This window comes from Saccopteryx bilineata, chromosome 8, assembly GCF_036850765.1.
Source record: "Saccopteryx bilineata isolate mSacBil1 chromosome 8, mSacBil1_pri_phased_curated, whole genome shotgun sequence".
Classification (NCBI taxonomy): domain Eukaryota; kingdom Metazoa; phylum Chordata; class Mammalia; order Chiroptera; family Emballonuridae; genus Saccopteryx; species Saccopteryx bilineata.
This window is the reverse complement of record NC_089497.1, coordinates 47,458,026-47,478,089: the sequence shown is the minus strand read 5'-3', so window position 1 is coordinate 47,478,089 and position 20,064 is coordinate 47,458,026. Positions and strand designations below refer to the sequence as shown.

Genomic DNA, 20,064 nt, shown 5'->3' with positions numbered 1-20,064 from the left:
GAGATAGGTAGGAGAGGTATAATTTTACTAACTTTATAGGTAAAGAAATTGAAATGAGATTTAGAAATGTTAATTGTCTTATCTTTCATCACCATAATCTGTAAAGAGCTGAACTGGCACTCAGATCCTGATTTTCTGATTAGGAATCCAGATATCTTGTTATTACATATATATATTTAGCAAATATATATGCAAATATATATTTATTTGGTAAATATAATAATTATAGTTGATAAATATATATGTACATATGTTTATCCCATATATATTATATGTATATCTTTTTCTGTAAAAGCTAAATATGTTTGATGACATATTTAGATTTTCAAACTGTTATGTTTGGGTGTTATTTTTTCAAGGCCAAAATCTTGGTCTGAAGAAAATGTTGATCTAATTCAATGTGACTTCTGATTTCCCTATGAAGAATTTGAAAAGTAAATAAATAAAAGTATAAGTAGGACAACCTGGGAACCCAATGGAGAAAGATTACAGTCAAGCAGGAGGGCCCTGGTGCTCTTAACCACAGTATGAAATGGCTTTTCGGTCCTTCAAAATCTCTGAATTCTTGGAAATTGAAATTGCAGAATTGAATAAGTTTCTTTAAAGAAATAAAGCTTTGGGAGATCTATTGGATTTCTGAACACACTTCTGGACTCAGACTGTTGAATTTTTCCAACCATGGTCAGAGATGATGTAGGCACCTAGGTGAATATGGCAGGCCTAGCTTTGCTATATACGGTGTCAATGTAAAAAAAAAAAAAACCTTCCAAACCTGTAATAACTTTTAATGAGTTTATTTGAGCCAAACTGTTGACAATTGTTGGCAAGTCAAGTCTCAACGGATTGAGAAAGTACCTCAGAAAGTAATGGCTTCACCACTTATTTTACACATTAGAATCAAAGAGGAAGACGTAGGAGGGTTACATGAAATTGATTGGTGATAGATTAGGGAGGTAGAGAAAGCAAAGCAGGAGAATCTCTGGGATTGGATAAAAAGTAAAAATGTACATGTTAAAACTTCTTTTACATGGGCAGGAATAAGACAGTTAACAGTTAATGATCCACATGATAACAATAACAAGGAGGAGGTTTGTTGGTTCCTGCTCTGATCTGATGTCTGGCTGATGGAGACAAGAAAGACCCTTACATTTCACAGAAATGTTATCAGGTATATTATTATAGATGCAAAAAGACAACACACAGGCTTGAGTAAAGTAAGCATTGACCTTTGTTTAGAGAAAAATACCTACCTAGGACCTGACTACCCACCATGAACTGCTTTTAGTTAGAAAGTTTTGCATACATATTAAGGACAGAACATTGTAGATGCCACTCATTGGTTCATAGGGTTGCCAGGAATCAGAGCCGCCTCAGTTGTATGTAACACCAATAAAAACATGAGTGGAAGAGAAAACAGAGTCCAGAAATAGACAGAAATGTATATAGACTATTGATTTTTGATAAAGATACCAAAGTGTTTTGTTATAAAAAGGTTAGTCTTTCCAAGAAATGATGCTGGAACAATTGAATATCTATTTGCAAAATTGACAGTTTTACAAATTTTAAAAAATTCTTCTGTATTTGAACCAGCAAAATCAAGATGAAAGAAAATTTCAATTATTATAAAAAGTTCTCTCATACGCCTTTAAAATTAATCTCTTCCTTCTATCCCTTGTCCCTTTGAACCACTCATATACTCTCTATCCCTATAAATCTGCATTTTTCAGAGTGCAATGTAAATGGAATCAAACAGTATGTAGCCTTCTGTGTCTGTAATGGTTAGTAACTTACTGATTTTTATTACTGAGTAAATATTCCATTGTATTGATGTACTGCTTTTTGTTTATTCAGTCTAGTCAATGTATTTGGGTTTTTTTCCATTTAGAGCTATATGAATTAAGCCATATAAGTATTTACATATAGGTCTTCTTGTGGACATATGTTTTCATAAAGTTCTAGACCTTATGATGTAAACAAGATGAACCTTCACAAAGTACAGAAGAATAAAATTTTTTTTTAAATACCCTGACAATTTGAAAACATGTGACAAGTACCTGGAGACATCTTTTGTGAATCTGATCCCAGATCAATTCCACCTGATGGGAGCACAATTTCTTTCTTTTTTTTTTTTTTTTTTGTATTTTTATGAAGCTGGAAACGGGGAGAGACAGTCAGACTCCCGCATGCGCCCGACCAGGATCCACCCGGCACGCCCACCAGGGGCTACGCTCTGCCCACCAGGGGGCGATGCATTGCCCCTCCAGGGCGTCGCTCTGTTGTGACCAGAGCCACTGTAGCGCCTGGGGCAGAGGCCAAGGAGCCATCCCCAGCGCCCGGGCCATCTTTGCTCCAATGGAGCCTTGGCTGTGGGAGGGGAAGAGACAGAGAGGAAGGAGGGGGGTGGGTGTAAAAAAGCAAATGGGCGCTTCTCCTATGTGCCCTGGCTGGGAATTGAACCCGGGTCCCCCGCACACCAGGCCGACGCTCTACCGATGAGCCAACCGGCCAGGGCCAAGGAGCACAATTTCATAGTGGTTGATTCAACTTAAAAAAAAAAAAAGATTTAATAAAACCATGTGAGGCAGCTACCATGATTTTGGAAGGGCTAGATAAAGAGGTGCCAGACAAGCTTCCAGGAATGATAGTGCCCCAAACCAACTGAAGAATGGCATAGTTTTTAAATGCTGAGGTTGTGTTTATTACCTCACAAAGCTTTTATGAAATTAGTGCCATAATCACACCAATCCCGTTTTTATTCCTGGAACTAAATATTGCAAATATTGTCATACCCAAAGTTAGACATCATGACACATTTGAAAACAAAATGAGTTCTTCTCCCTTCCTCTCTGAACTTACTTCCTCAAACTATTTACTCTGCCATAATGAAGATTAAGCCTAATAGGTGGAGCTTGTTCTTTATTTCCAAAGGAGGCAGATGAGGTAAGTTTTCCAGTCTTATTTTTGAGAGGGAAATTTGTAATACTAGGAGTTCCTCAGATATATAAGTATTTTTTTAAATATTTTGATCTGCCAAAAAATATGGTAAATGCTGTTTTGTCTTTTCTTTAATACGTCTTGTTTTTATAGGCTATGGAGTCAAGATAGAGTTTCATGCTAATGGTGAAAGGAATAAGAAAAAATGCAGAGAGTAGTAACCACAGATCTGATCCTAACAGACTTAGATTAATGGGCAGAATAGACATAAAACAGAAGAAAATAGACAATAAGCCCTTAGAAGACAGGGACTGTTTTTGTTTTGTTTTTATTTGTTTGTTTTGTTGTTTATCATTATCTTTTTAACCAAAAGAAACTAAGCAACTGACACATAATAGGTACTTAATTAAAAAATTTCCCCAAATCAGTAAGGCACATTGACACATGAGGAAAACCAATACAAGTAAATGCAACTTCTGATTGTTAAAAAAAAAAAAAAAAAAGTGCAGTGAGGAAAGAGCTATATTATTGAAAGAGTTCTTACTTTATAAAATAAATTTCATATGTTCTCAGTTGAATGATATTTAAAATGTATTTTAATTTAAAGTGGTTATTTATACATAACTTTTCCAGATATAAAATTATTCTTTGCATACAGCAATATCTACTTTATCTTATTGCTACTACTACTTGGATATGTTACATTTGATTTCACCATGTGAATGTAAGCAAGCTAATAGCCATATTATATTATACATGGAAAAGTCAGGATGGCTCACTCTAGTCATGTTTAGGAGAAAAGTAGGATGCAGTTAAAAAGTAAAAATTAAAATTAAAAATAATTAAGGAGATAGATAATGATACCTAAAATAGTGTGTATTTATATTGTTATAATTGTATGTTCTTTGCATAAATATACTGTTTGGATTTTTTTTGAATTACTGTTGTAATTACAAAATTACCCCACTCAACTCTGTCTTTTCAAGTGAACCTAATGTGGGTTGTATGATAGTCACTAGCTCGTGGCTCTTCATATTGACCATGGGCCATAGACACGTCCATGCTGCTCTCAGGCAATGGCTAAGCATGGCCAAGGACCTAGAATCAGACTATTCCTACTTCATGTGAGATTCTTATAACAGGCAAATTTAGCTTGGAGATTCTTTGTCAGCCTGGCTGAAACTTTGTTAGAACTGTGTTGTGGTCTGAGAACTTTCCTTCACAAACCTTGCTTTTCTCTTTTATCCACAGATATCCGATGTGTTATGGTCAACTCACTCTCAACCTGCTCTTTCTTCCTTTTTCATTTATCTTTTGCCAGGCTTTCTGTTTCCTGTTTATATGCTTGTCTAGTCCCATCTTCTACATTCAGTATCCTGTCTTCTGCATTCAGAACACCGAAAGTGGCAGTTACATTAACATCAATAAAAACAAACACCACTTTTTTCCATTAAAAAATTAAGATGGCCCTGGCCAGTTGGCTCAGAGGTAGAGCGTCGGCCTGGCATGCGGGGGACCCGGGTTCGATTCCCGGCCAGGGCACACAGGAGAAGCGCCCATTTGCTTCTCTACCCCCCCCCTTCCTCTCTGTCTCTCTCTTCCCCTCCCGCAGCCAAGGCTCCATTGGAGCAAAGATGGCCCGGGCACTGGGGATGGCTCCTTGGCAGCTGCCTCAGGTGCTAGAGTGGCTCTGGTTGCGGCAGAGCGACGCCCGGGAGGGGCAGAGCATCGCCCCTGGTGGGCAGAGCGTCGCCCCTGGTGGGCGTGCCGGGTGGATCCCGGTCGGGCGCATGCGGGAGTCTGTCTCTCCCCGTTTCCAGCTTCAGAAAAATACAGAAGAAAAAAAAATTAAGATAACCCTCCTTTTCTTAATTGGGACGAGGTCCCAATCCCTGTGAAGTATGAAGGCAGAGGGAAAGGGCTCCGGCCTCCTTGGCGTCATGTCTTTGATGATGACAGTTTCTAGTCCGCTGATTCTATCCTCAAGCATGGGACATGGAAAATAAAATACTAAAATAAAATAAATAAAAATAATACCATAAGAATATTTGTTGAGTTAATAGTTTTAACTTAGTTAACCACAGATGTTTACAAAAACAAAACAAAATAAAAAAAAACCTAGCATTTAGGACTACCAACCCAGACTTGATGTAATATTGTCTTAATGGGATTATCATAAATCTTGACATTATGAATAGGAAGAAATAACAAACACAAGGAGCTGTCACAGCCATGCAAGCTCATAGAGTCACGTATTGCATACCCTTCCAATTGTAAAAAGGTGATTTATGTTATGAAATTTAGTGTCTTACATATTATGGCAGTTTTTATAGGACATTTATGTGAGCTAGAATTCTTTTCAGAGAAAAAAGGAAGGAATAGTGATGGTGGTCTAAGCCAGAGGATGCAATCCTGAAGCTAGAGAGCTAAATTGGGCCAGCAGATGTGAGGAACTATGTAGGAGCTTCTTGTACTTTCTGTTCAGTTTTTCTATAAAATTAAAACTTTTTTAAAAAGTAAAGCCCATTTTAAAAAAAATAAGGTAATGATTATAAATGTCCTCAGTTAGAGAGACTAAGTCCATGCTATCCCTGGCATCTTATAATCTTATATAAGCTTCTCCATATATTTTTTACCTGGCCCTGAATATATTACAGTGTTTCTTAAAAAGGGCCTTTCATGAATGAAGCAAATTGGTTGGAGCTGAAGATTTTAGAAGAGGATGGTTTCTTCAAGCCTGGATGAACATGTTGGGTATACATTTTAGAAGTTCACAAAAGCTAGACAAAAAAAGGAAAGATATTCTTTGATTTGTTTTTGTTTCTTTGGTTGGTTAACTAATAGAAAGTCAAATATTTGAATCAGGAGAATATTTAAATGCCAACAACAAACGCACAAAAAAAGAATAAAACATTACCAGAATGAAATGCAAAGTTGTAAAGCAATTTTAAAATGGCTTTTTGATTTGTGGTATAAAAAAATTACTAGGAAAAATAATATCCCCCAAGATAGAATTTTACAATATATTTGAATGTATCTGGGTCATTAAAATCATGATTGATAGATAAATCAAGAGGGAATGTAAACATCAAATAAGAAAGGAGAATTGGGTTGGTTAGTGTTTTCTAGAAATTGCTAAGAGAATAAGAAATGAACATCTTTCCTCTAATAAAAACCAAATTTCCTGTTTAAAGAGAAATATGTGAGAGTTACGAATCACAAAGATTTCACATTTCAGTTCTGCGATCAGTCTTCTGTCTTCCAGTGTTGGAAACCATTATAAAACCATTGCTCTGGTGACAATTAAGAAAGCAGAGGCTGTTCTAAAACTATTTGGGTAGGCAGTGTGGGATGACTTTTAGACAGGCATCAGTCATCTCAGCCCCATCCACACAGACTGACATTGAATCTCTCAGTGATGTCCCAAAGGATGGCAATGTTCACTGCAGCTCCAGGAGCTAGTTCTAGCTCTGTTTCTATAAAGATAAAAAAAGAATGTGAAATCTACAAAATGAACAGGAAGAAGAGTAAGACAGTGCAAAATCTGTGGGAGAAGAACATATGGGAAAGCCTCACAAAGATGAATTTGTGATAGAATCAAATTTATGGGTGAAGCCAGTAAAAGCCCACAAGGGGAATATGGAGTAAAAACATTGATATAAACTCATTAGGAATGTCTCCAAAGAATGTCTGACTAGTCGTACAAATTCTAAGGATGCATAGGTATAATATTAGCTTCAGATGTGGGACAATATGTAAGGCATTTGGGCAGTTACCAAAGGAAATCAGAAGACAGATATTGGAAGGAAGCTACAGTTCATAAACTAAAGATTGAGAATATGCATATGAAGTCTTGAGATTAAAAGCAATGCAATCCATTATATCTCTAAAACAATTTCCTTTATCCCAATGCCTAAAGCAAGTTTCTTTCTAAGGGACTAATAACCCAGTGGTTGTCACAGATATTTGAAGAATAACTGCAGATTTCAAGCAACCACAGTAATGTTCCTTTTTATTGATCAAAGAGTTAATTTTATAAAGGAATATGAAACTGTAGAAAAGCAGAAATATTAACTAGTACTAGGACATACATTTTTTAATGGACAAGACTGTAAAATAGAGAAAAATAATTATTTAGCTACAGAAATAAAATAACTCAATCTTTTCAATATTGTAATTTCTCTTATGTCTCAGCTTAGTTTAACCTTGTGTTCACATTTAGTTTTTGTTCTTATGTTAAAATCTGTTTTATTTTTTCTTCACTGGACTTTATACTCCACTCTACCACCAGGCATTCTTATCTTTCTGCGACTTCCTTTCCAAACAGAGAATGTTTATTTAATTTGGAATTATTAGTAAAAATGAGCAGAAAAAGGAATAGTGAAAATGCAACTTTGGGACCAAATATTTTTCTCACCTTAATTGGCTCACTTAATATTCTTGTTTTCATAATATCTTAGCCGCAACTACTCTAAAACATGGTAACAATTCCCATAACATTTCCTTTAAGCCAAGCTTTTCAAGGCAACTTGCCAGCACTCACCTTAAAATGTTTGGATAAAGAATGCATGTGGAAATAACTCCCTGCCAACTCCTACTTTCATGCCCATAATAAGGCAAAGTTTACCTGTGTTAGTAATCACAACTACTGTTTACACTGTGTCTTCTCTTCATTGAGCCAAGTACTTTGAGTGTTTCATATATATACATTTCTAAATTTTTAGAACTGTGGTAAAGAAAATTCTAAATAAGTGCCTCCAATATTCTCATTCCTAGTTATTAAAACAAATTGTATCTAAATGCTCCTGTGAAGGGGCTTTGGAGACTGACAAGATTATTTATCAGCTGGCCTTAACTTGGGATGATTATCTTGCTGGGTCTCCTGCAATCACATGATTTCCCTAAATGCAAAAAGTCAGGCTGAGAGATGTGGCAAAATAGAAAAACAGAGTAGATATGAGGCAAGAAGAGAAATCAGAAAAACTCAGAACATTGAGAAAGATTCTACTCACTGTTGATGGTTTTAAAGGTGGAAAAAGGAGGCCATGAGCTAGGGAATGCAGGCAGCCTCCTAATGTTGAAAATGAATGCTGGTCAAGATAACTAGGACATGGGACTTCCATGCTTCAACATGGAGCTAAATTCAGCCAATAATCTGAATGAGGTTGTGCGATTAGTTATCCATCCACAGGATCCCCAGAGGTGAATACCATGATTTTGACTTCATGAAGCCCAGAGCAGCCACATTGTGCCTAGACCTCTAATCTATAGAGACTTTGAAATAATAAATGTGTGTTATTTTAATTAATTTTTTAATTAAATTTAATGCAGTGACATTGATAAATCAGGGTACATATGTTGAGAGAAAATATCTCTAGATTATTTTGACATTTGATTGTGCTGTATACCCCTCCCCCAAAGTTAAATTGTTTCTGTCATCTTCTATCTGGTTTTCTTTGTGCCCCTCCCCTCCCCTAACCCCTCTCTCCTTCTTCACCCCCTCCCCCCTCCCCCAACCTCCCGCCCCTGTTGCCATCACATTCTTGTTCATGTCTCTGAGTCTCATTTTTATGTCCCTTCTATGTATGGATTCATCTTAGTTTTTTTTTTTATGATTTACTTATTTCACTTCGTATAATGTTGTCAAGGTCCATCCATGTAATTGTAAATGATCCGATGTCATCATTTCTTATGGCTGAGTAGTATTCCATAGTATATATGTACCAAAGCTTTTTAATCCACTCGTCCTCTGACGGACACTTGGGCTGTTTCCAGATCTTCGCTATTGTGAACAATGCTGCCACAAACATGCGGGTGCATTTCTCCTTTTCGAGCCGTTCTATGGTGTCCTTGGGGTATATTCCTAAAAGTGGGATAGCTGGGTCAAAAGGCAGTTCGATTTTCAGATTTTTGAGGAATCTCCATACTGTTTTCCACAGTGGCTGCACCAGTCTGCATTCCCACCAGCAGTGCAGGAGGGTTCCCTTTTCTCCACATCCTCGCCAGCACTTATTCTGTGTTGTTTTGTTGATAAGCGCCATTCTGACTGGTGTGAGGTGATATCTCATTGTGGTTTTAATTTGCATTTCTCTAATGATTAGTGATGTTGAGCATTTTTTCATATGCCTATTGGCCATCTGTATGTCCTCATTGGAGAAGTGTCTATTCATCTCTTTTGCCCATTTTTGGATTGGGTTGTTTGTCTTCCTGGTGTTGAGTTTTACAAGTTCTTTATAAATTTTGGTTATTAACCCCTTATCAGACGTATTGTCAAATATGTTCTCCCATTGTGTAGTTTGTCTTTTTATTCTGTTCTTGTTGTCTTTAGCTGTGCAAAAGCTTTTTAGTTTGATATAGTCCCATTTGTTTATCCTGTCTTTTATTTCACTTCCCCGTGGAGATAAATCAGCAAATATATTGCTCCGAGAGATGTCGGAGAGCTTACTGCCTATGTTTTCTTCTAAGATGCTTATGGTTTCACGGCCTACATTCAAGTCTTTTATCCATTTTGAGTTTATTTTTGTGAGTGGTGTAAGCTGGTGATCTAGTTTCATTTTTTTGCAGGTAGCTGTCCAATTTTCCCAACACCATTTGTTAAAGAGGCTGTCTTTACTCCATTGTATTTCCTTACCTCCTTTGTCAAATATCAGTTGTCCATAGAACTGTGGGTTTATTTCTGGGTTCTCTGTTCTGTTCCATTGATCTATATGCCTGTTCTTATGCCAGTACCAGGCTGTTTTGAGTACAACGGCCTTGTAGTATAACTTGATATCAGGAAGTGTGATACCTCCCACTTTATTCTTCTTTTTTAAGATTGCTGAGGCTATTCATGTCCTCTTTTGGTTCCATATAAATTTTTGGAATATGTGTTCTATATCTTTGAAGTATGTCATTGGTATTTTAATTGGTATTGCATTGAATTTATAGATTGCTTTGGGTAATATAGACATTTTAATGATGTTTATTCTTCCTAACCATGAGCATGGTATATGCTTCCACTTGTTTGTATCTTCCTTGATTTCTTTTATCAATGCTTTGTAATTTTCCGAGTACAAGTCTTTAGTATCCTTGGTTAGGTTTACTCCTAGGTACTTTATTTTTTTGGTTGTAATTGTGAAGGGGATTGTTTCCTTAATTTCTCTTTCTGACTGTTCATTGTTGGTGTATAAAAATGCTTCTGATTTCTGAGTATTGATTTTATATCCTGCCACTTTGCTGAATTTATTTATCAGGTCTAGTAGTTTTTTGACTGAGACTTTAGGGTTTTCTATATACAATATCATATCATCTGCAAGTAATGATAGTTTTACTTCTTCTTTTCCAACTTGAATGCCTTTTATTTCTTCTTCTTGTCTGATTGCTGTGGCTAGGACTTCCAGGACTATGTTAAATAAGAGTGGTGAAAGGGGGCACCCCTGCCTTGTTCCTGATCTTAAGGGTATTGCTTTTAATTTTTTCCCATTGAGTATGATGTTGGCTGTGGGTTTCTCATAGATGGCTTTTATCATGTTGAGGTATGTTCCCTGTATTCCCACTTTGCTGAGAGTTTTGATCATGAATGGGTGCTGGATTTTATCAAATGCTTTTTCTGCATCTATTGAAATTATCATATGGTTTTTCTCCTTCTTTTTGTTTATGTGATGAATCACATTGATTGATTTACGAATATTGTACCAGCCTTGCCTCCCCAGAATAAATCCCACTTGATCATGGTGTATGATTTTTTCCATATATAATTAATTTTGTGACAAGTTGTTACAGCAGAATGACAGAATGAGTTTAGTCAGGCAGGTTGAACATTTTATTGAACATTGTTATACCCAAGTATGTGGGCTAGCTGCTAGAGGGGAAAGAAAAACAACAAAAGACAAAGACAGTCTTTGCCCTTCCTGTAGGTAGAGCGCAGAGCATTTTCCTAGCAGCTGTGGCTCATGCGATGCTGTGAGAATACTCCAGCACCTGAAACCCTCCTAGGCACACCCAAGAGGGAGCTCGCCCACTGTGAGAAAGTGACTCAGCGCCAACCAGGCAGCTCCCTGACCTTTTCAGCCATTGGCTTTGAAGAACACGCTGTAACACCCCATAGGCTGAACCTGTGTATATAAGCTAGCTTACTTCCTGAATAAAGTGGATCTGCATCACTGAACCTGGTCCCTGGAGTCAGGTCTCTGTGTCTCCGTCATCCTCACCCACAATGGACCTTGTCCATATACTGGTGCCTCAAACAGGGACCCAGACAACACTCAAAGGACGGGTGAGTGACCCTCTGCAATGGGAAACGTTCTCCCTTACTCCTGTGCCCCGCAAGCTCGAGCCCTCTATGCCCTATTGCAGAGTAGGCAAGTTCAAGTCAGTGAAAAAGATCTTTGTACCTACTGGGAAATCCTCTCAGGTTTCAACCCTTGGCTCTGGGACGCGCCTCTTTGGGACCTCCATACTTGGGCCTGAGCTTTCCTGTGCGTCCGTTAGGCCAAAGTACATGAAGGACAAACCTTCCCTCTCAGCCTTATTCCTGCCCTGTTAGTGATAGGCGCCTGCCTGACCAGTGCTCCTGCTGGGGACCCTCCACTGGTGCCAAAGATATTACAGGCTAGCCCTCTCTCTGGGGAGCCCCTACCTCCCTATTCACCCCCCTCCACTGAGGAGGAAAGTAGTTTAGCCACCGAGTTTGATGGACTTGCAGCCGAGCGTGCAGAAACAAAACTAGATACATTAGAAACCGCGCCATCAGCTCCACCACCCGAAGAAGTGAAAGTCGCTTCTTCCGCATCCCCTGCTGGGCTCAGTGCCCCACACCATCGTCTCAAATGCCATTTTCTATCCCAGCTTTAACTCCAACATGTGTTCCTGCTGCAGACCCATGGGCCAGCCTATATACCCCTGTGTGTCTTTTTTCTCCCCCCACCATTTGTCTGTATGTCTGTCTTGTCTATTTTTCTGTATCTCTCGCTCTCTCTCGCCCCCACCCTTCTCTCTGAAATGATGCTGGAAGGACGCAGCCACGGCACAGCGGCAGGGATTACACACTCTTCTAACACAAGGGAGAAGTTATGTTTGTGTTTTTCAGCCAATTTGGATCCCCGGAACCCCCCAACCTGCTTGACAGGGTTTCTTGGGCACCTACTAAGTGGTTCAGTCTTCACCCATCCAAAGCCACAGCCCTGACCTCCTCCACACCAACTACGCCTGAGGGGAGGAGGTCCTCAGTGCTCCAGAAGAAGACCTCGCAGGTGGCGCGCACACCCCATCTCCTGGGGGGATGTGGAGGCTTTGGTGGGGCAGGCCCAGAGAGTGGCCCCTGACGGGCCCCCAGGCCCTGGTGCCCTGTTCTTGCTTGTGTGTGTTATAGTGACCACTGACTCCCAGATGCAAGAGGACCCCTATGTCTGGGTGGCTGTTCCCCACCCTGGCTTAATTATGCCTGTTGAAGTTAATAGCCCAGTTTCTAGCAGTATATTCCAGTAACTGCTCCCTTAGTCTCCCTTGTGACAATAGTGGCCGGGAATCCCAACAGTGAAACGACACTATATGGGGTAACCTCAGTGACCCAATGCTACTTAAGTTTACTCTGAATAATAACACCGTCCCCTCGGAGGGGTGGGTCCTCCTTCGAAATCATACTATGGGGGACTTCGCTGAAAACAGTACTACCAACCAAGGCTCAGTACTTGGCCTACAAGCCCTCCTCCCCCTAGCTACCAACAGCCGGGCCCGCCCCATTAACTTTACCTTCCCAGGGTTGCCTCTTTGCCCGTTCCTGTATGATAAACATCTAAGAACACTCCTGAGAGAAGGAATTCCCTGGAGAGACTGCCACATTGCCTCTGGCCCGGATGTGCAGACCATCAACCTCAGAGTTTGGCATTGGAAGCTGAGAGATGAAGTGTAATCATATAATCATATGCAGTACGCAGCCTGCAGCAAGCCATCTGTTCCATGTTTGGACACTGGGACCTTTGTGGGAAGGTGGCATGCATGGACCTACGTTCATTTTTTTACAATCAAAATGGAACTGTGTTTAACAGCACCTGGAAGGTCTCTGTAACACAATGGGAGGGAAATGACATCCTGACCCCTAGGAGGAATCCCCTGTTTAAGACCCCTGTTCTATTTCCTAACTAGTCAAACATTACAGAAGCTTGCCTCATTGTTTAATCCAGCCAATCTATTAGCATATAGTATAATAGGTATTATAGTTGTTTTAGTTCTACTAGGGTTCCATTGCATAATGCGTAGAATTCAGAAGCTACAACAACAGCAAGCTGTCATTCATTAAGGCTTTAATTAGAAGAGAAAGGGGAAATATAGGTAGAGCACAGAATGCATTCCTAGCAGCTGTGACTGATGCAATGCTGTGAGAACACTCCAGCACCTGAAACCCTCCTAGGCATACCGAGGAGGGAGCTCGCCCGCTATAAGGAAGTGACTCAGCGCTAACCAGGCAGCTCCCTGACCTTTTTAGCCATTGGCTTTGAAGAACACGCTGTAACACCCTATAGGCTGAACCTGTGTATATAAGCTAGCTTACTTCCTGAATAAAGTGGATCTGCATCACTGAACCTGGTCCTCGGAGTCGGGTCTATGTGTCCACAACCCCTGGTGGGCCTTGTCCACACTTCCTATGCTTTTACTTTAGTAGGTGGGACTATATATACATGTAAATATTTTTTACACACATATTTATATATATCATGTCATTAGATAGTAATGATCTTTTTGGTGAGAAGGGACAATTTAAACAAAGGAATAACTTGAGTGGTTGTTTTCATATATGGCCCTTATATTGTGCTTCCACTTCTTTCTGAATAACAGGTTACTTCTGACTAATGAATTGGGTTATTTCTAAAATGCATTAACTTTGTAAATGTATGCATATATTTAAACATTTTATCTTCCCACTCTTTGGGGGATGATATATATATATATATATATATATATATATATATATATATATGGTAGATAGATAGATGATAGATAGATAATATTTATATATCTATAAAATGGCATATATATGCATAAGCATATGTATATATAAGTACATATGTATGTATATAAGCAGACATCTATAATTATATGCCTTTTGGGAGTACAATCATTAGCTTCTAAAAGGAGCCTCTAACTTCAAAAGTGGTAAGATCTTATCTAAAATCTGTTGAGCTAACCCTTCCAATTTGAGACAGTATGAACTTTCTTCACTATATTTTTTTCTCCTATTATTAGCTCCTACTGACACATTCTTGCATTATAGATCTAGGCACCACTAGTGCCTTTGCTAGTGTTGTGTATACTCCAACAGCTTTATATTACAACACTCCCAGTGAGGAATAGCACTCTGGAAAGAAGCATAAAGTGATTTGATAACATGTAAAACAGAATATCTCAAAACAAATTCCTTAACCAACTACCTACACTTAAAAGTGTAAATATTAGCATTACTCTATTTGTGTGGCTAGGGTAAGTTGATGATTATATTTATTAAAATGCAGATATATTATATGACTGGAATAAATGTAATTCATTATAAATAATGTTTTGTTATCTTTGATTAACTTATAGGGTTACTTACAAAAACTTAGAAGAAGTATGATTCAAAAAATTAATTCAATTACAATTACATAACTACACAAATCTTAACTGGAGAGCTCAACTAATTTTTAGAAGTATATGCAACCATGTAACACTAAGCAATAAAGATACAAAATATTTTCTAACCCCAGGACCCTCCCCTATGTCTCCTCCTAGTCAGTAGCTCCTCTCCAAAGTAAAAAACTATTCAGATTTCAATCACAAAAAGTGAATTTTGCTTCAGAACAGGTTGTGTTTACATTTAAATTGGGAGGAGGTGGTTAATAAAAATGTGGAAGACAGGCTTGGGCAGGGGTTTCTGACTACTGAGATGTGAATCTTAGATGAAAAAAGGAAGAATCAAAAACTTCTTTGTGCCTAATTCCCTGGTCCAAAGTGGTACGGAATGGTTCAAATAACAGAGGTGGACACATTTTGCAGGGGTCACACAGTTTGCTATTGAAGATCTAAGACATCTCTAATTTCAGATAGGCTGCATACACAAAGCTCATTAATAAATTTGTCACTGGGAACTTGGAACCTACTTCCCCTCAAATCAAGGTTATAAACATAAATGATGGTTAGGATCCCAGATTACGCATATAAGCCTAAATCAAGCATAATATATCTGAAATATTGCATTTTTAAAATAAAAATAAGTTCAAATCCACAACACACTTAACAAAACAGAAAATAATAATTATTCCTATTTATCTTGTTGCTGGTACTTTAGAAAAGCCAGGTTTAATAAGAGAATTTGTGTGACATTAATTTATTTGGGTTTTGAAATGATTTTAGAAGTATTTTTAAATATTTCAGGTGATGTTTTTATTTTATTTTTCTATTTTTACTCTGAAAATATCACTTCTTGTTACACTGAACAGATGAATCACTAACTCTAGGCTTGTATTCGTTTACCGTTTATGAACAATAACAAATGGTTTAGGCAGACACTTTAAAAAAGGAGAAATGGTACCAACATTTTCCTCCTCCTTATTCAAAATTTTTTTCCCTCTTCTGGAAAAAGAAATTGAAGATAGTATTGTGAATTATGCCTCGAAGCTCTCCAACTACACAGTGCTTCATTGATCAAGGGCCTCATGTTGTGCTCAGAAATATACCCGTACATTTGTGCTGAAGCTATGGTTCCCAGCCAATGACTGTACACAGTTAAGGCACTTGTGGTCGTGGAAGAAAAGGCACAGCTCTGCTCTGATGGTTTGACTTTGGGTAGAGGATGCCCAGACTGCATTGCAGAACCTGCTGTTACCTTCAGGGCAGAAAAAGAGCTTCTGCCCAAGATTCTTCACCTCTCCCCTTCACTCAGGCTTGGCTTGCATTGCATTCTGGAAGTTTTGTTGGCCTTCCACAGCTCCTTTCCAATTTTTTTTCTCACAGTGTTTCCCCTAAAAATAAAGATCTTTCTATGTTGGATCCCATCTTGGCATCAGCTTCTTGGTGAACACAGACTAACCTAGAAGTGTTCTCTGTTTAGGTGTTGGAAGTGGAGGAGATATTAAATAAAAACAAGTTGTGAGAAGAGTAATAGAAGTAAGAAGTATATATTATATAAGGTTTTAAAAAGAAAAAGTGTAAGGAATCTTTAGATATTCTCTTTTGTATAATCTAAGGAGTTAGGAAATAGTCAAGCATGTGAGCAGAAGAACAAATCAGAAATAGAAAATATAAATTTGGTGGGCATATGCCCATTGTATTGTCTGCCAAAAAATTAAGCAAGATGGGTGGGGTGTGAGTTGAACAGAAACAATCATAATTTTGCAATATGTCTGAGGAGATGGAAAATGAAAAGGAACATAATGAATTACATTTGGAATTTAAGAAACAGAAGACCTTCAGGAAGCAGCCTTACATTTTTATTTTTATTTTTTAATTTTACTAGGATGACATCAATAAATCAGGATACATATGTTCAAAGAAAACATGTCCAGGTTACCTTGTCAATCAATTATGTTGCATACCCATCACCCAAAGTCAGATTGTCCTCCATCACCTTCTATCTAGTTTTCTTTGTGCCCCTCCCCCTTTTACTCTCCCTCCCCCCACCCCCCATAACCACCACACTCTTATCAATGTCTCTTAGTCTCGTTTTATATGTCCCACATATGTATGGAATAATGCAGCTCTCGGTTTTTTCTGATTTACTTATTTTACTTCGTATAATGTTATCAAGATCCCACCATTTTGTTGTAAATGATCCAATGTCATCATTTCATAGTGTCTATGTGCCACATCTTCTTTATCCAGTCTTCTATTGAAGGGCTTTTTAGTTGTTTCCATGTCTTGGCCACTGTGAACAATGCTGCAATGAACATGGGGCTGCATGTGTCTTTATGTATCAATGTTTCTGAGTTTTGGGGGTATATACCCAGTAGAGGGATTGCTGGGTCATAAGGTAGTTCTATTTTTAGTTTTTTGAGGAACCACTATACTTTCTTCCATAATGGTTGTACTACTTTACATTCCCACCAACAGTGAATGAGGGTTCCTTTTTCAAAATTGAGTTGCAAAAGAACAGAGTAAGGCTCACCTTCTGGAAAAGCTTTATGGTTTATGTTTTGTGTTAGTGGAGATGGCATATTCATCTTTTATTTGATTTTTTAAATATTCATCTGTGACATAGAGTAATTAATCAAAGAAATCTTCACCAAAGAGAGTAAAAAAAAAATAAATAAATACCTGAAAAAATATTGCATAACCTCTGAGTTGCTAATGTAGTTTTGAATTGCATGTGATGTGTGGCCAAAGAGAAAGCTTGTATTTTCTTGTGAATAGGGTATTCAAAGTCTTAAATTTCTAGCAGTTTACTTTCCCACTGTTCTCTGTTTCTGCCAGGTAGACTCTAATGTCCAGTGTCCATTGCATTCACAGGTGGCTCCCCAACGGCTGGGAAACAGTACTTGGAGGGACAAATGGAAAATTCCCAGAAAGCAGAGTTGGAAGGTGTGGTGGGGTCATGTCAATTACTATTTCCAGAGAATTATCCAGCCACACAATTTTCCTGTAGGTACTTTCCAAATGCATGCTTGTAAGAAAACTATAGGAATTAAATCAGCACCATTTTCATTTTTGTTGTTGTTATTATTTATTTGTTTCTATGTCAAGTTCTGAATTTCTTATCTACATTTATTTCATTTGGCAGCTAGTACCTCTGTTTAACAGATTTGTCATAGAGACTTAATTCTAAGTCACTGAAAATCAAAGCTTATTCCTCCTAAATTTTATTTTTTCTTTCTTTTTAAATTCCCTGACCTTGGGTAAGGTTCTTTACTCTGATGGAAGTATATATGTCCCCAAGCACCAGTGATCTCTTTTTATGTCACTGTAAGGATTTAGCATTGTAAAAATAGCACAGAGGAATAGCTAATTAGTCAGTTTTGGAAATAAAATGGAATCCTAAAAAGATACTTGTTAAATCTAGAATAAGTCAGAAAAAATATTTAAAAAATAACAAAGAATAAATAGGATGCAAGACAGGAAAATCAAATCTAATCACTTAAATAACATTAAATGTCAATAGTCTAGACATTGCAATCAAAGCAGAGATTGTCAGAATAAATAAAAAGCAAGAAGCAAGTATATACTGTCAATAGAAAATGCACTTTAACAATAAAATACAGATAAATTGCAAGAAATAAAATTTGGAGAAAGTACATACTATAGATAACAGCCATATGAAAGTTGGAGTGGCTACATTAATATTACATAAAATTGACTCCAGAACCAGAAATACCAACAGAAATAATAAAGAAAATCTGATAAAAGGATAAATTTATCAAGAAAACTTACTAATCCAAAATGTTCATGTACCTAATTATAGAGCTACAAAATAAAACAAATCATACCTAAGAGATATACAAGGAAAATAAAGAAGCCTATAATTATAATTGGGAATTTCTGCTGTCCTCTTTTGGTACTTGATTGAAGTACACTGGACATCATTAAGGATATAGAAATTTTAAACACCTCTATCAAAGAAATTGAATTAGTTGACATTTAAAAAATATTACCTTTAAAATGTCCCAAGAAATTTTGAAAGACTAAATTATTTCATGTTCTCTGATCACAATGACATTAAATTAGAATTTAGTAAAAATTTATGAACCTGGCCAGTTTGCTCAGTGGATAGAGCATTGGCCTGCTGTACAGACATCCTGGGTTCAATTCCCAGTCAGGGTACACATGAGAAGTGACCATCTGCTTTTCTTTCCCTCCATATCCCCCTTTTTTCTCTTCCCCTCTCACAGCCAGTGGCTTGATTGGTTTGAGAGTCAGCCCAGATGCTGAGGATAGCTCTGTTGGTCCCAGTGTCACCTCAGGTGCTGAGAATAACTTGGTTGATTGAACATCGACTCCAGACCAGGGCTATCAGCTGGATCCCCGTCAGGGTACATATGGGAGTCTGTCTCACTGTTTCTCCTCCTCTCACTTAAAAAGAAATTATTACCTAGAAAATTCAAAATTTGGGGTGGGAGGAAAGTAAACAATGTACATTTAAAATAATCAATAGGATGAAAGCTTATAAGGGAAATGAAAAATAAAATGTTTCTTAACTAATGATGAAAACATAGCATTCCAAATTTGTGAGATGCAGCTAACACAGTGTTAGAGTCATAGCTTTAAATGCTATGCTATATTGCAGAGATGGAAGATCTAAAATAAATAATCTAAAATTCTATCTTAAGAAGTTACAAAATAAAAGCAGTGTAAACAAAATATAAGTGAGAGAGAGTAACCAATATAGATAAGAACAGAAACCAATTAACTAAAACTCAGAAAAAATAGTAAAAATAAAATGTATGAATCCAAAAGCTTTTCTTTTGAATATAAAATAAAATTGGTAAGCATCTAATTATTCTGATAAAAAACAAGCAAAAATATTCAAATTAGTATAATTTTAAATGAGAGTGTATCAATAGAGATGCTGTAGACATTATATGATTATAAAGGACCATTATGAACAATCTCATGTCAAAAAAAATGTGATGATTTAGAAGAAATTAAAATTTCTTGAAGAATTTATAAAATTTGCAAATCTAACCCAAGAAAATATAGAAAAGTCTGAATGATTCTACATCTAATATAGAAACTGAAGTCATAATTAAAAGGTATCCATCCCACAATAAAAACTTCAGCTTGAGATTGCTGAAATGATTAATTGTATCAGACATTTAAGGAAGTAATAACAACAATAAAACTATTAAAGAAAACAGAAGGTAGCCCTGGCTGGAGAACTTGGTTGTTTAGAATGTCCTCCTAACACAAAGGATTGCGAGTTCGATCCCCAGTCAGGGCACATACAGGAACAGCCCAATGTTTCTATCTCTGTCTTTCTCTCCTGCATCTCTGAAAGAAAGAAAGAAAGAAAGAAAGAAAGAAAGAAAGAAAGAAAGAAAGAAAGAAAGAAAGAAAGAAAGAAAGAAAGAAAGAGAAAAGCAAGGAAAAGAAAAGAAAAGAAAAGAAAAGAAAAGGAAAGGAAAGGAAAGGAAAAAATGTAAAGAAAAGAAAAAGGAAGGGGTGGCATTATTTCCCAACTCATATTCTGAA

The 20,064-nt window shown here is 37.3% G+C and overlaps 1 pseudogene; it reads left to right on the top strand.

The window, feature by feature from the left end:
* Positions 1-4,792: 4,792 nt before the first annotated feature.
* LOC136312375 (small nucleolar RNA SNORA57) lies at positions 4,793-4,933 on the top strand (annotated as a pseudogene).
* Positions 4,934-20,064: the final 15,131 nt, after the last annotated feature.